This window comes from Mytilus galloprovincialis, chromosome 14, assembly GCF_965363235.1.
Source record: "Mytilus galloprovincialis chromosome 14, xbMytGall1.hap1.1, whole genome shotgun sequence".
Classification (NCBI taxonomy): Eukaryota; Metazoa; Mollusca; class Bivalvia; order Mytilida; family Mytilidae; genus Mytilus; species Mytilus galloprovincialis.
In genome coordinates, this window is record NC_134851.1 from 31,771,645 (window position 1) to 31,785,120 (window position 13,476).

Below are 13,476 nucleotides of genomic sequence, written 5' to 3' on the forward strand. Positions count from 1 at the left end.
TCCATATAATGGAATATGATACGACAGTCATACAAGTGAGAGGTTTTGCTAGCTATAAACCAGGTTCAATCCACCATTTTCTACATAAGAAAATGTCTGTACAGGTCAGAAATAAGACAATTTGAATGGGTTTAAGCTTTTGATTTTGCCATTTTATTTGGTAGTTTCTTTTTTTAGATTTCCCTCCTAGTTCAGTATTTTTTTTATTTTACTTTTTACTATATTTTTGTCGTTTTAGCATTTGAAATGAATGTCTACGATGACCAAAATATGTATTTTTCCCACTATTTTGATCATGACTTATTGCGTTGTAATAAAACCGTATATTGAACAAGTAAAGGGTTAATTCAACAGCGTAAGTTTTGCTAGCAATGATAAGTTTTATTTTGAAAAGAATAAACGAAAAAAATCAAAGATAATAAATGGAAGTCATTGATTATAATATAATAAGCATATCTGATATATGTGGTGGAGGGGTGAAAGATACCAAAGGGATATTCAAACACATGGATCAAAAATAAACTAAAAACGACATGGGTAAAAAGAAAAGAAACAAAACAGACAGACAGACAGACAGACAGACAAATAATTGTACATTAGAAACAACACAGAAAACTAAAGCAAAACGAACCCCACCAAAACTGGGGGTGATCTCTGGTGCTCCGGAATGGTAACCAGATCCTGCTCCACATGTGGTACATGTCGTGTTGCTCATGTTATTACAATCTCGGTTAATTAGTCTAATTCGGTAGGTCATATTCGTAAAAAAGGAACGGAAATTTAGTTACAACGTAAGGAACATATCTGATATTCCGAAACGGCCAACCAACTCGTTTTGCGTCTATAAAATCAACCAAGGGATGATTTTAACTTCACAATTTAGGTTTCGAACTCTAGGTTTAATTATTTCTTTGTATCTATTCTCTTGGTATATTATATGTATTTCTCATCAAGGCTAGTACAGGACCGTTTTGAGTGAAGACGTTCAAGTACACAAAACACGGTTAAGGAAATGTTACTGTAACCAGCTTTTAAACGACTGTTTTAAATTAATAGTATACATATAACGGAACTTATAAAGAAGGGAAACAATGTACTTGTTACTGAGATCAAAACCATCTATTGAAAACGTGATGGGAAATGACTCACTCCAGATCATCTATACATTTCATATTCACACCTTTTTCTTTTGAAATTACAAAAATGACAAGGATTAATAACATTTTAAAAATATCCTAATGTTATAAACTATATGAATAAAACAAAATTATTCGAAGATCATGTCTCTTATCATTAAGTGATAACCCGAGATGCATATTGTTAAAGCGGGGTATTATCTTTCAATTTAAAATAAGTAATCTTGTGTTATCATACTAAATATGTTTATGATGATCGCTAATATTGGTTTAATATTATTTTCAAAAGTAATAGCCTGGAAATTGTTGAGTTTAGACCCAGTAGAGAAAGAAAATCTTTTTTTAGATGCTTTAACCAAGAAGAATCAATAATATGATTTAGCTGTATATATAAATAGATATATATATTTATTTGACCTTCACTTTTTATGCTGGATGATTTAATAAATAAACAATATACACATGCAGAAAACGTCTTCGAACATGAAGTGATCATGAGTGTAAAAAATAGAACGTCAACCTAACTGAAAATTTTCAAAACTTTAAGCTCAAAGTCCAATTTTATATATTTGTTAGTAAACAACACTGTTGAAGAAAGTGGTAGGTTGTTTATATTCATACATTAATTTGATAGGTTTTTAGTATATGTCTAAGCGTAGTACTTACTAAAAAAAAATGGATATTGTATATTACATGTATTATTGCTAAATATTTGGAGAAACTTTCGTCACTTTATTTTTCCAATTTGATGTATAACATTTATACTGCAGAATGAAACATAACTAAACTAGTCCAAAGTCTTTTTATAGCATTTTATTATTAACATTTTCGAAGCATTTGGGAATCATTTGATGTGTTTCCTTTTTTCTGAAATGAATGAAATGACCCTTCTCATTATGTTGTACACAAGTGCATGTTAAAATAAATATATTTATCTAAACAGCATTAACGAATCGATAATGTTTACAAACATATCTCCAGTTGGCTGTAAATATATTTCTGCTTTATGCGTTTTAATATTAAACATGTTAAATAAAGTATTTGATTTAAAAAAAAAGAGTTCAACATTGTTTACTAACATTGATTTATTAATAGAATTATCAACCAGTTGTCACGTGATTTTCTGTTTTCCGTTTAAATTTAAAGGAAGGGACAATTTTGGATCATATCCAAGTTTTTGACGTAAACTATACATAAATGAAACAAAAATACAAAGTATATCGTCTTCCCTTGTTAAGTTATCACGTGTGTTATTGACGCTTCACTCTGGTTAAAGTCCAATTGAAAATTTTCATTTCATACGTTGAAGTAAAAGCTCATTTTTTTAGTAAACAACAGACAATTTATTCTAAAGTGGTATGTTGTTTATATTTTATACTTAATTTCAATAAATTCAATTTAAATTTCTAAGCCTTATAATTACTCCATTAGTTTTTGTTTATTAGTTGCTGTTTTTTTTTTAAATAAATTTAAATGTACTACAAAGTGTAGTTAGTTAAACAATATGTATGCTACAGTATCTCGTGTTTGTTTTCAATAATAAAAAAAAATACTCATCATTGTTTACTAACATTGGTTTCAAAAAAGAATTATCACGTGATTGGCAATGATTCAGCCGGGTTTAAAGGGAAAATTTAAGAACATATCAAAGTTTTTGACCTAAATTATGAATGAATGAAAGATGTTACGAAAACTTCACTATGGTCAAAGTAAAAATGAATGTTTTTAGAAACGGTTAGCCCAAAATTCAATATTTTCTATACATGCTAAACAACAGACAATTTATTCAAAAGTGGTAGATTGTTTAAAATTCATACCTTAATTCGATAGTTTTTTATTATATGTATACAAGCTTTACAATTATTATGCTGGTTTTCGAAGTCTGTACATTCGTAACAAATATTTGAAATTTTTAAGTAAACTTTTCATTTGAAATGATATTTTAGTTTTTGAATTGAGTTATGCATAAGCAATACTTCTTCCAATGATTCTCTAAACTGTTAGATCAAAAGATAACACTCACTGAAATATGCATATATCCAAATAAAGAACGGGGATGTTTTGTCTTAGTCGTTATTTGATGAATTGATGCATTTTCTCTTACATCATTGCATAATCCACTTCTGATAATGTTGCATCCATATCCACTTGAATATTATATTCTCTGTTTTGTATTAATATTTTTAAACCATAATCGTCAATAATTAATTAATAGAATCAGCATTATACTATAATTGGATCATAGCCACATTCTTTTCATTTCCTTTTCGTCTATTGTGAATGAATGTAGTTATATTCAATGACCCGTGTTTGTTATCAATTTTACACCGCATAAGTAGGGCACCACAGAGTAACCATTGAACGCGTCTTCATTATATTGCCATCGAGATACAATCTATAAATTTCTTGTCTATTATTATGAGAATGATATCGTCCCTCTCATCATGATTGTTAGTGAATTATGTCCTATATTACAACTATTTCTCGTAACAATGAATACAGTTCATCCATAAACCACTATTAAAATTTAAACTACAACATCCAGTATGATAAAAAAAAAAAAAGTGAAAAACTTACCATAAAAATAAGACAAGATGTAAATATATTTCATACGAATATAATTTTAGGTATCTACAACCCTTATGATATCAAGTATCTTTGAAATCCACTGAGAAAAATAAAGAAAAATAAAACAATATAAAAAAGTTAGAAATAAATCAGAGTCTGCCACCTTTTGAAATGTCCAGAAAAATAGATGAAAAACCCTGGTTGTGACTGTCATACAAATGAGTTGTTTATCAGCTATAAAACCAGATTTCATCCACCATTTTCTACATAAGAAAAAGCCAATACCAAATCAGGAATATGACAGTTGTTATCCATTTGTCTTATGTTTTAGATATGTTGATTTTGAAATATGATTGTCTGGATTTACCTCTGTGTTTAGTATTTTTGTAATTTTACTTTTTAGTCCGATTTATTTCGAATGGACTGTAAATAGACCCTAAAATAACAACATTGAACAATCAGGTATCACAAATGAGATTGAAAATTACAAAAATATTGAATGTATGAATATAATTGAAAAAATGCCTCATCAAGGTAATTATTCAAAACTAAAGACTGGCATTTCACCTACATTTGATCATTATGTGGTGCTTGAATAAAAACAGGTCACATCAGAAACAAAGTATTGGGACATTTTTTACAAATCTGTCTTATTTCATGCATCTATGACTGTAAATAGAAACGCATGAACGTTTTATTAATTAACGATAGTACTAGGCTTAAAATTTAATACGCTAGACGCGCGTTTCGTCTACATAAGAATCATGAAAGACGCTCAGACTATAAAGTCGAATAAGTACAACGTTGAAGGCATTGAGAACCAAAAATTCCAAAATTGAAACAGTAACAGACCGTATCAATTAGTGATTTACATTCATGTCAGCACAGGAGCACTAACTTTTGATTTAATGATACAGTATTATTTTATAAATACTGAATTAATTTTATTAGTATTTTGATTTATTGTTTTCTGTTTTGCAGCTTTTTTTCACGAAATATGGTTATCGGAATTATATATTTATTGTATACCCTGGTGTGTTCTTCTAAGACAAGCACATCAGGTAAGCAAATCACAGCTTGTGGTGGCATTTTCTTAACCTAAACTGTATATTATCTAAAATTTAGATTTGTATTGTAAAACGTTTGAATTTGAGATTCCAAGTACACCTTGTGTTTTTCGGATAAACCATGAACAAAGAATACTTTAAATATTTCTCTTAATGAACATAGATGAAGAAGTCTTGAAAACATTTTGATAAAGGAAAATTGACTTTGCAATGCATGCAAAGTAACATACTTCATCTTTAAAATTTTGTTCATTTCAATAAGGTGGAATCTTGCCATTTCAATTTACAAATACAATTGTTATCTCACTATAACGTCATATAAATTCTTGTTTTAAAGTCAATTGCAGACAATTTGTTTTTCTAGAAATAAGATACGAATTACATTGTAATAACACGATCAACACGACGGGCGCCACATGTTGAGTAGGTTCTGCGTACCTTTTCATGACACCTGAGATCATGTCCATAGTTTGGTTCGTGTTGCACTATTGTTTTGCTGTTTTTTTTTCTTTTTTTGCCAGAGCGTTGTCAGTTTATTTTTTATCTATGAGCTTGAATTTCTCTCTAGTATCTTAAGCCCTTCTTTTATTTGAGTCACATTTTTTAACAAAAAGATCTCTTGGCATAAATGAGAAAAGGCAATATTTAACAAACTGGTAGGTTTTTCTTGTTTGTATTGTTTTTATGTCGGGCCTTTTATACCTTCATGCATTTCTTATTGTTTAAGGATGTAAAGTCACCTAAAACAGCTAGTCTGAATTTCAATGGAAACATTTTTTATCTTTTGAAATTGAATAGCATCTCTTCCTTGAAATATACGAATAAAAACTGAGCACAGGAATATTCATGTTATTGAAAAATGAAAAAAAAAAATAAAGCAATTTACTGATACGCTCGTCGATAATACAACATCGTATGATCGAAACCATCGGTTAGAACATATTACGTTTTGCTCGTTTTGGTTGTATTGTATACGCATGGAATAGAAAAGACAGCTTAAATGTTATATAATGAATACATTCGAGTTAATATCTTAGTCTAAAGGGCCAATATCATTTACCAAATGAATCCTTTCAGCTGAAAAACTATCATGGAAATTGGATACAGTACCAGCGGTTTTTGGAGAAGATGTTCAATTAGCATGCTTCATTCCAAATTTTACAAGTCAAGCAAAGATGAACCGAAGATGGTCGATTGGAAGAAACATTCATGGCATTACATTGAACGGTGTATCTAGATATCCAAATAAATATAGTGAGCATATGGATGAGAAAAATGGTGTGTCAACGTTACGAATTTACAATTTTAGTCTACATGACGTAAATACCATTTACGAATGTGCATATGGGTTTTTGATTGACAGAAAGATTCTCATACTGTCTAAATTCAATTTTGAAAGTGAGTATATCATTTCAACTAAACCACATAAATTTCTTCACACATATTTATTCGTAGATTTTCGTATATAGTCTTAAATTTTAGATGTTTTACACATTTATGACAATAAAAATGTACTGTCCCAGTCACCTGCTAGTACATTTCTTTTCTAGTTTAAGCTTTAATTGTTGTAACTGTCAGAAAAAGGAGATTCCTGTAATAAAATGTTATCGAAATTCTTCAGCTAATGCATATATATATGTATATATTGCGACGAATATATAACATAAAGTCAACAAATAATGTGATGTTCATTGATTGATGATCGCAAGCTAATTAACTTTAAAATTTTGTAAAATAGAAGCACATAAAAAAGGGAATTTACAGAGCCATGATTGTTTTATATAGATTTTCCATGCGTTGAACATTGAACACTATTCGTGGCTGCAATATATTACTATTATTATGTACAATAAGACAAAAAGAAAGCAAAAATGTAATATTTTGCTCTCATTTTTAAGAACATCCTCAAAGTCTTCTGAAAGCAACAGTTGAGACTGACACAGAATGTACTTGCAGAGGAAATATTACCTTAGAAAACGTTTTTCCTCAACCAGATTGTAAATCTATTTTGAATGTGAGTAAATGAAAATTTATTGAAAATGATAGAAAAGAATACAATATTTTTTCACCATATTAGGGCCAAGACAATAGAGATGTTACATGTATTATAGACGAAAAAACCGCACACAACAAAATAATAGCAATATATGTTATCATTCAATTAATAGAAAGATAATATTGACTCAATCGCAGCAGATAAGTGTATTTTGATTATTAAATATTCAAAATGCAGAGTAATTTGTCAGAGAAATCACTATATAAAATACAAAACGCACACATTTATCTGGTATATATCTCCCAATTGATACTATATTCCCGTGCTTGCATTTCCTATCATGATTTTCTTGATAGTGGATTGCTGCTCACAAGGAAGCTAGATTGTATTAATCCAAACCCAAGAGTTCCAAATGGTGAAGTTGAAATCATCCCTTCGTAAATTTTACGGAAGCCATCACGAGTTGGTTAACTGTTATGGAATAACCGTTTCACAAATGATATATCAGATATGTTCCTTACGTCGTAACTACAATCCCCTTCCTTTCATGAATGTGACCTACCAAATTAGACTATTTACTAGATTTGTTATCACATAAGCAACACGACGGGTGCCACATGTGGAGCAGGATCTGCTTACCCTTCCGGAGCACCTGAGATCACCCCTAGTTTTTTGGTGGGGTTCGTGTTGTTTATTCTTTAGTTTTCTATGTTGTGTCATGTGTGCTGTTGTCTGTTTGTCTTTTTCATTTTTAGCCATGGCGTTGTCAGTTTGTTTTAGATTTATGAGTTTGACTGTCCCTTTGGTATCTTTCGTCCCTCTTTTATCTTGAGGTATACTGCAAAAAACTTAAAATAAAGGATATTATGACCAATCTGCAGTAAGCACCTAGAGTCGATGTTTATGATTTACTTAATCATATCATTTTAGTATGTATAAGTGTTACTCATTTAACTTCATATATCCTAAGCGAAAACCTGAAAGTCACTTCTAGCATAGACGAGACAGAAAGAGAGAGATTTATTATTATTTACGAAAAAAAAGTAAAATCACAAACATACTGAACTTAGAGGAAAATCCCATCGGAAAGTCCATATTCACATGGCAAAATCAAATTAAAAAATGCCACATAAAAACCGAATGGACAAGAACTGTCTAAAATATATTAAAACAATAAAATTGATAATTTTTTTTTAGAAAAGGGACATTACGTTACCATCTCTTCAAGTTACCACAGAAAAACGTGGGTTATTTTTTACTACTGACATTAAGCTGGTCCAAACACATGTTGAAATGGGAAAACTGATTGTTGTTTGTGATGTAGGGAGTAAACGGATTGTTGTAATTAATGAAACGATGAACTGTACTTTAAATGGTAGGTTTGTATTTGTATATACATGTACATAGTTAATTTATCCTTGAAACCCTGCAAGAGTTAAATCAAAACAAAGATATAAGGTTATGATCGGAAATAGTTATTTCAGAAGTAAATATAGGTTATTTTTTGTTAATGAAATTCTTTACATTATGTTTAAATGAACAAAAACACTTGATGGAAAAAAAAAATACTTATAAATGTATTATATAGTTAAAGCTTTACAAAAGTACATTTGATTATTCCTTTCATTTATTTCGGTTAAAATCATCTAAAAGTATCGTTCCATAAAACCTGTTGTGTGAATTTCAATATATCAAAAATACCCGACTGCGAAGAAAATGTGAAACAGAAAGTCCCTATTCAAATGTGAAGATATTAAACACATTAAACGAATTAATTTCACCTGTCACATTCCGATCTTGATATAGACATTTTCATATGTAGAAAATGGTGGATTAATATATATAAAAAAAGAAGATATGATATGATTGCCAATGAGACAACTCTCCACAAGAGACCACAATGACACAGAAAATATAGGTCACCGTACGGCCTTTAACAATTTTAACAATGAGCAAAGCCCATACCGCATAGTCAGCTATAAAAGGCTCCGAAATGACAATGTAAAACAAATCAAACAAGAAAACTAAGTGCCTTATTTATGTACAAAAAATGAACGAAAACAAAAATGTAACACATGAACAAACGATAACCACTGAATTACTGGCTCCTGACTTGGGACATGCGCATACCTACAGAATCTTACGGGGTTAAACATGTAAGTGGGATCCTCGTCCCAACATTGGACAGTGGTATAATAATACAGCATAAGAACAAACTATAAAAATCAGTTGAAAAAGGCTTAACTCATTATATGGAAAAAAATACAATAGGAGGTAAAAACTAGGTTTCATAACTATCGCATAAACAATGACAAATTCAATTATATTAGCAACAAAGTGTGAAGAACTCATATCGGCGCAAGAGGTTAAACAAATTAAAAAATAATGGGGTACAGCAGTCAACAATGAGTTACAACCTTAATAGTGTACTTGTAGGTACAATGGAAACCAGAATTGATATACAACGTGTTGCTGGAATTATTTCTGTTTGCTTTTTGATGTCTATTCCATTTATGTGTTTAATGTGCGTTCTCTCTAAGAACGACAAATCGAAATTATTAGTATTCTTGTAAGTACTTTCTTTTAATAACCAATTTGTATTTATCAGTAGTCGTCAACTTTCCTTTAATAACCAATTTGTATTTATCAGTAGGCGTCAATGAAATAACCAAACAAAGAACACAAACTGTAATTAAGAAAAACTCATTTAGACGAAAATGTTTAACATATCCGACTTATTGATCACATTAATGTGTTTGTACGATCATCACTGGTGTGTCTAGTGTTGGCGAACTGCGTGTTTTGCCTTATAAGTTTTGTATCTTTAATGATTCTCAAACCCGGCATCATTACATTATGTTCCATAACCCTGAATCTTATAACACGTACACAATTAGCATTTATAATTACCTTAAGTGTAACGCTTTCGAAAAAATGAGAAGGTCAACACTGTGGATTAATTTATTTTTGTAAGTACCAATTATCGAGCATTAAAGGAAACTATAATGTTTGTGGATATTTAATGTCGTTGTAATGTTGAGGTCTGCTTACAATAGAAAATTTAGGGTATATATTGTGTAGATTTTCGTTTTGTTTTAGTATTGTATACTAGAAGTTTTTTTTTGGGTTTTTTTTTCTTTCATTTTTTTGTCATTGGATTGTCAGTTCGTTATTGCTGACAGGTTTGAGAGTCCTTTTATAATTAATTATAAATTTAACAAATACAAATTCGTCATTAAGATTGACCACTTTCTGAAAAATTCCGTTAAATACATTAAGGGTTGCAGAGGTTATCATACATAAAATTTGTATCATCTGTATATATATAATTATATACATATACATGCGTATAATATGTTATTTATGTCTCAGACAGGGTTTATACCTTGACATTCCCGACTTCAGATTAATATCAGAGCATATAAGCTATTAGCCAGGAATATCCCAGTATAACCTGTTTGAGACCTAAAATACACATAAATTATGGATTACGTCTGTCTTTTTATTTTTCAAGTGCAGAAATTTTTAAAACATTCCCAATCCAACTATTCATGACATGATTATCGTGTACTACTATTTTAAGTAATCTATCTAATTTGGACAATTTTTTTCCGTTTTTAGAGTTCAGGTTTTATGTTTTGTTTCTATGTGTGTTTAGCTTTGTTTTATACATGTTTTTAATTGGAGGTTCCAATTTAGGATAAAAACGTGGTATATACCCCGGCAGTTTCCTGAATAAATACTGACATTTCTATGTTGTTATCCCATTACAAAACTCGACTCATTTATAATCCGTCATATAAATGCTTATATGGCTTTGTGTTGGATGTTGAAACATTGGAGTCCTTTTTTTCATTGATATCATTTTGTAAATGGGAAATAATCTAATTTAAGTCATGGTCCAACGTCTTTAAAAATAGTGATATATATGAATGATATTTTCAAAATGTAAAGAAATAAATGAAAAATGTCAAATATTCTGAACGTCACTACTACATGTACTATGCATTTAAGAAATACCCAAATGTATGCGTAAAAATTTAAATAATATTTTGCAAAATAAAAATCATAATAATTCATTCATACAACACATATGTGTTTTGGTACTTAACAAGACACAACGTGTTGATTAATTTGTTTATTTTCCAGACATAATTGCCCACAGAAGAAGAGGCAAGGGTCAACAGATTCATTAAAACAACACCGGAAGATAGACGAAGAAATGGCATTACAAAATGATAAAGAAGGGGTAACATGATGAATTCAAGGATACATTAGAAAATGTTATTCTTCAATGGAAATCCAATTTCTATAAATCTGCTATGAATTACTTATTCATACATGTATTGACTGTCAGTACAATTTTCAGTCGTTGAGTTTTAATTTGATTTTAAAAATTGTCTAAAGATAGAACAAAAAGAAATGATTTGCACAACTCTTTTTGTAATATTTGTATTCACATGCTTTGCTTCAACATTACAGTTCTAATTTATGCAAATATCTTAGTGTATATTTGTTAAAGTATATTGTTGTTGTAATACAAAGTTAAGATTGAGAGTTTTTAAGTTTTTTATAGTTTTGGAAAAACTTATGTTTATATTTCTTTTATTGATGATTTTATAATCTAATCGCCTGTTAAGATGTATTCAACAAATATCGGCAATAAATTTAAAGAGTAAAACAAAGACGAGGTATAAGACTGTGAAATGCCTACTACACATATTTGCAATCATTTAAAAACATAGTATTGTTATTTATTAATAATTTATTTTTTAAATCCAATGTGCAATAAAATGAAAAAAAAAACTCAACATTACCAGACTTATATACTTGTACGATTCAAATTTTTTACCACCTATTGTCAAATCCACAATAGGAGATGTGGCATGATGAGTGGGTGCATGTTACTATGGGTAACTGTACAGTCTTTAACAATCAACAAAATTAAAGTCGGCAAGGAAGCTACAAATAGACCCGAAATGATCAAAATTTTAAACAATTTAAACGAGTTTTAACGATTTTATATGCAAGAACATAAAAAAGACGAAAAACTAATACGATAATCAGCAAATGAAAACCACCACTGATTTACAAGCTGTTGGGCATGGATAGCCACACACCAAATTTGGCAAGCTTAAATATATTGCCTAGGACGATACTGAGACAGCACAACAATATAACATGCTACATAACCAGTTCAAAAGGGTTTGGCTCATAAGGCTAATGTAGTGCAAAACAACCAAATACACTTGAAAGACAAAGAACCGATCTAAGAGTTCTACCATTTATTTAAAGCCTATCACCAAAAAAAAAAAAAAAAAAAAAAAAAAAAAAACAATCACAACTACTGAACAAAAAGTTCAAGACCAAAAATAAGAATATTCAGGAAGTACAGTAGTAAGCTTCTTTAACTGTATAGCGATAAACACTTACTAATGATTTATTGAGCTATAAGACCGTGAAATGGCTACTACACATATTTGCAATCATTAAAACACATAGTATTGTTATTTATTAATAATTTATTTTTTAAATCCAATGTGCAATAAAATGAAAAAAAAAACTCAACATTACCAGACTTATATACTTGTACGATTAAAATTTTTTACCACCTATTGTCAAATTCACAATAGGAGATGTGGCATGATGAGTGGGTGCATGTTACTATGGGTAACTGTACAGTCTTTAACAATCAACAAAATTAAAGTCGGCAAGGAAGCTACAAATAGACCCGAAATGATCAAAATTTTAAACAATTTAAACGAGTTTTAACGATTTTATATGCAAGAACATAAAAAAGACGAAAAACTAATACGATAATCAGCAAATGAAAACCACCACTGATTTACAAGCTGTTGGGCATGGATAGCCACACACCAAATTTGGCAAGCTTAAATATATTGCCTAGGACGATACTGAGACAGCACAACAATATAACATGCTACATAACCAGTTCAAAAGGGTTTGGCTCATAAGGCTAATGTAGTGCAAAACAACCAAATACACCCGAAAGACAAAGAACCGATCTAAGAGTTCTACCATTTATTTAAAGCCTATCACCAAAAAAAAAAAAAAAAAAACCAAAAAAAAAAAAAAAAAAAAAAAAAAAAAAACAATCACAACTACTGAACAAAAAGTTCAAGACCAAAAATAAGAATATTCAGGAAGTACAGCAGTAAGCTTCTTTAACTGTATAGCGATAAACACTTACTAATGATTTATTGTAAATAATCGATGATTATGCCAATGGAAGCAATGCGAGTATTAAAAATCTAATATTACATATAAAGGCAACAGTAGTATACCGCTGTTCAAAACTCATAAATAGATTGAGAGAAATCAAATCCGGGTTACAAACTTAATCCAAGTGAAAAACGTCAAATAAAAGAGGAAATCAACGAAATAACAGAACACAAAAGTGCAACAAAAAAACAAACAACAATGCTACATACATAGCAACGAACTATTTAATAACAACTGCCATAATCCTGACAGGACATCGTAAGAATAAAAATTGTGAGTTAAATCTGGAATTTTGCTAGTCAAACTTCACGCTTGATGGCAATGTTGCAAATATTGCTAAAATTACAACATTAATTCACGGGAATACTGTACAAATAAATACAAGAACACTCAAAACAGAAAAATACAAAAATAAACAAAAATACATGTAATAATACCTTTTGTTTTGACATATTCACTGCAGAAT

The 13,476-nt window shown here is 29.8% G+C and overlaps 1 long non-coding RNA gene across 2 annotated transcripts; it reads left to right on the plus strand.

The window, feature by feature from the left end:
* Nucleotides 1-1,703: 1,703 nt before the first annotated feature.
* On the plus strand, nucleotides 1,704-11,592 carry LOC143057978 (uncharacterized). Of its 2 annotated transcripts, none has more exons than XR_012972900.1 (7): nucleotides 1,704-1,736; nucleotides 4,686-4,765; nucleotides 5,849-6,169; nucleotides 6,670-6,785; nucleotides 7,965-8,142; nucleotides 9,204-9,336; nucleotides 10,917-11,592. It is a non-coding gene; the product is annotated as an uncharacterized LOC143057978 (long non-coding RNA). The 2 variants fall into 2 exon arrangements; XR_012972899.1 differs by lacking the exon at nucleotides 1,704-1,736 and adding an exon at nucleotides 2,354-2,492.
* Nucleotides 11,593-13,476: the final 1,884 nt, after the last annotated feature.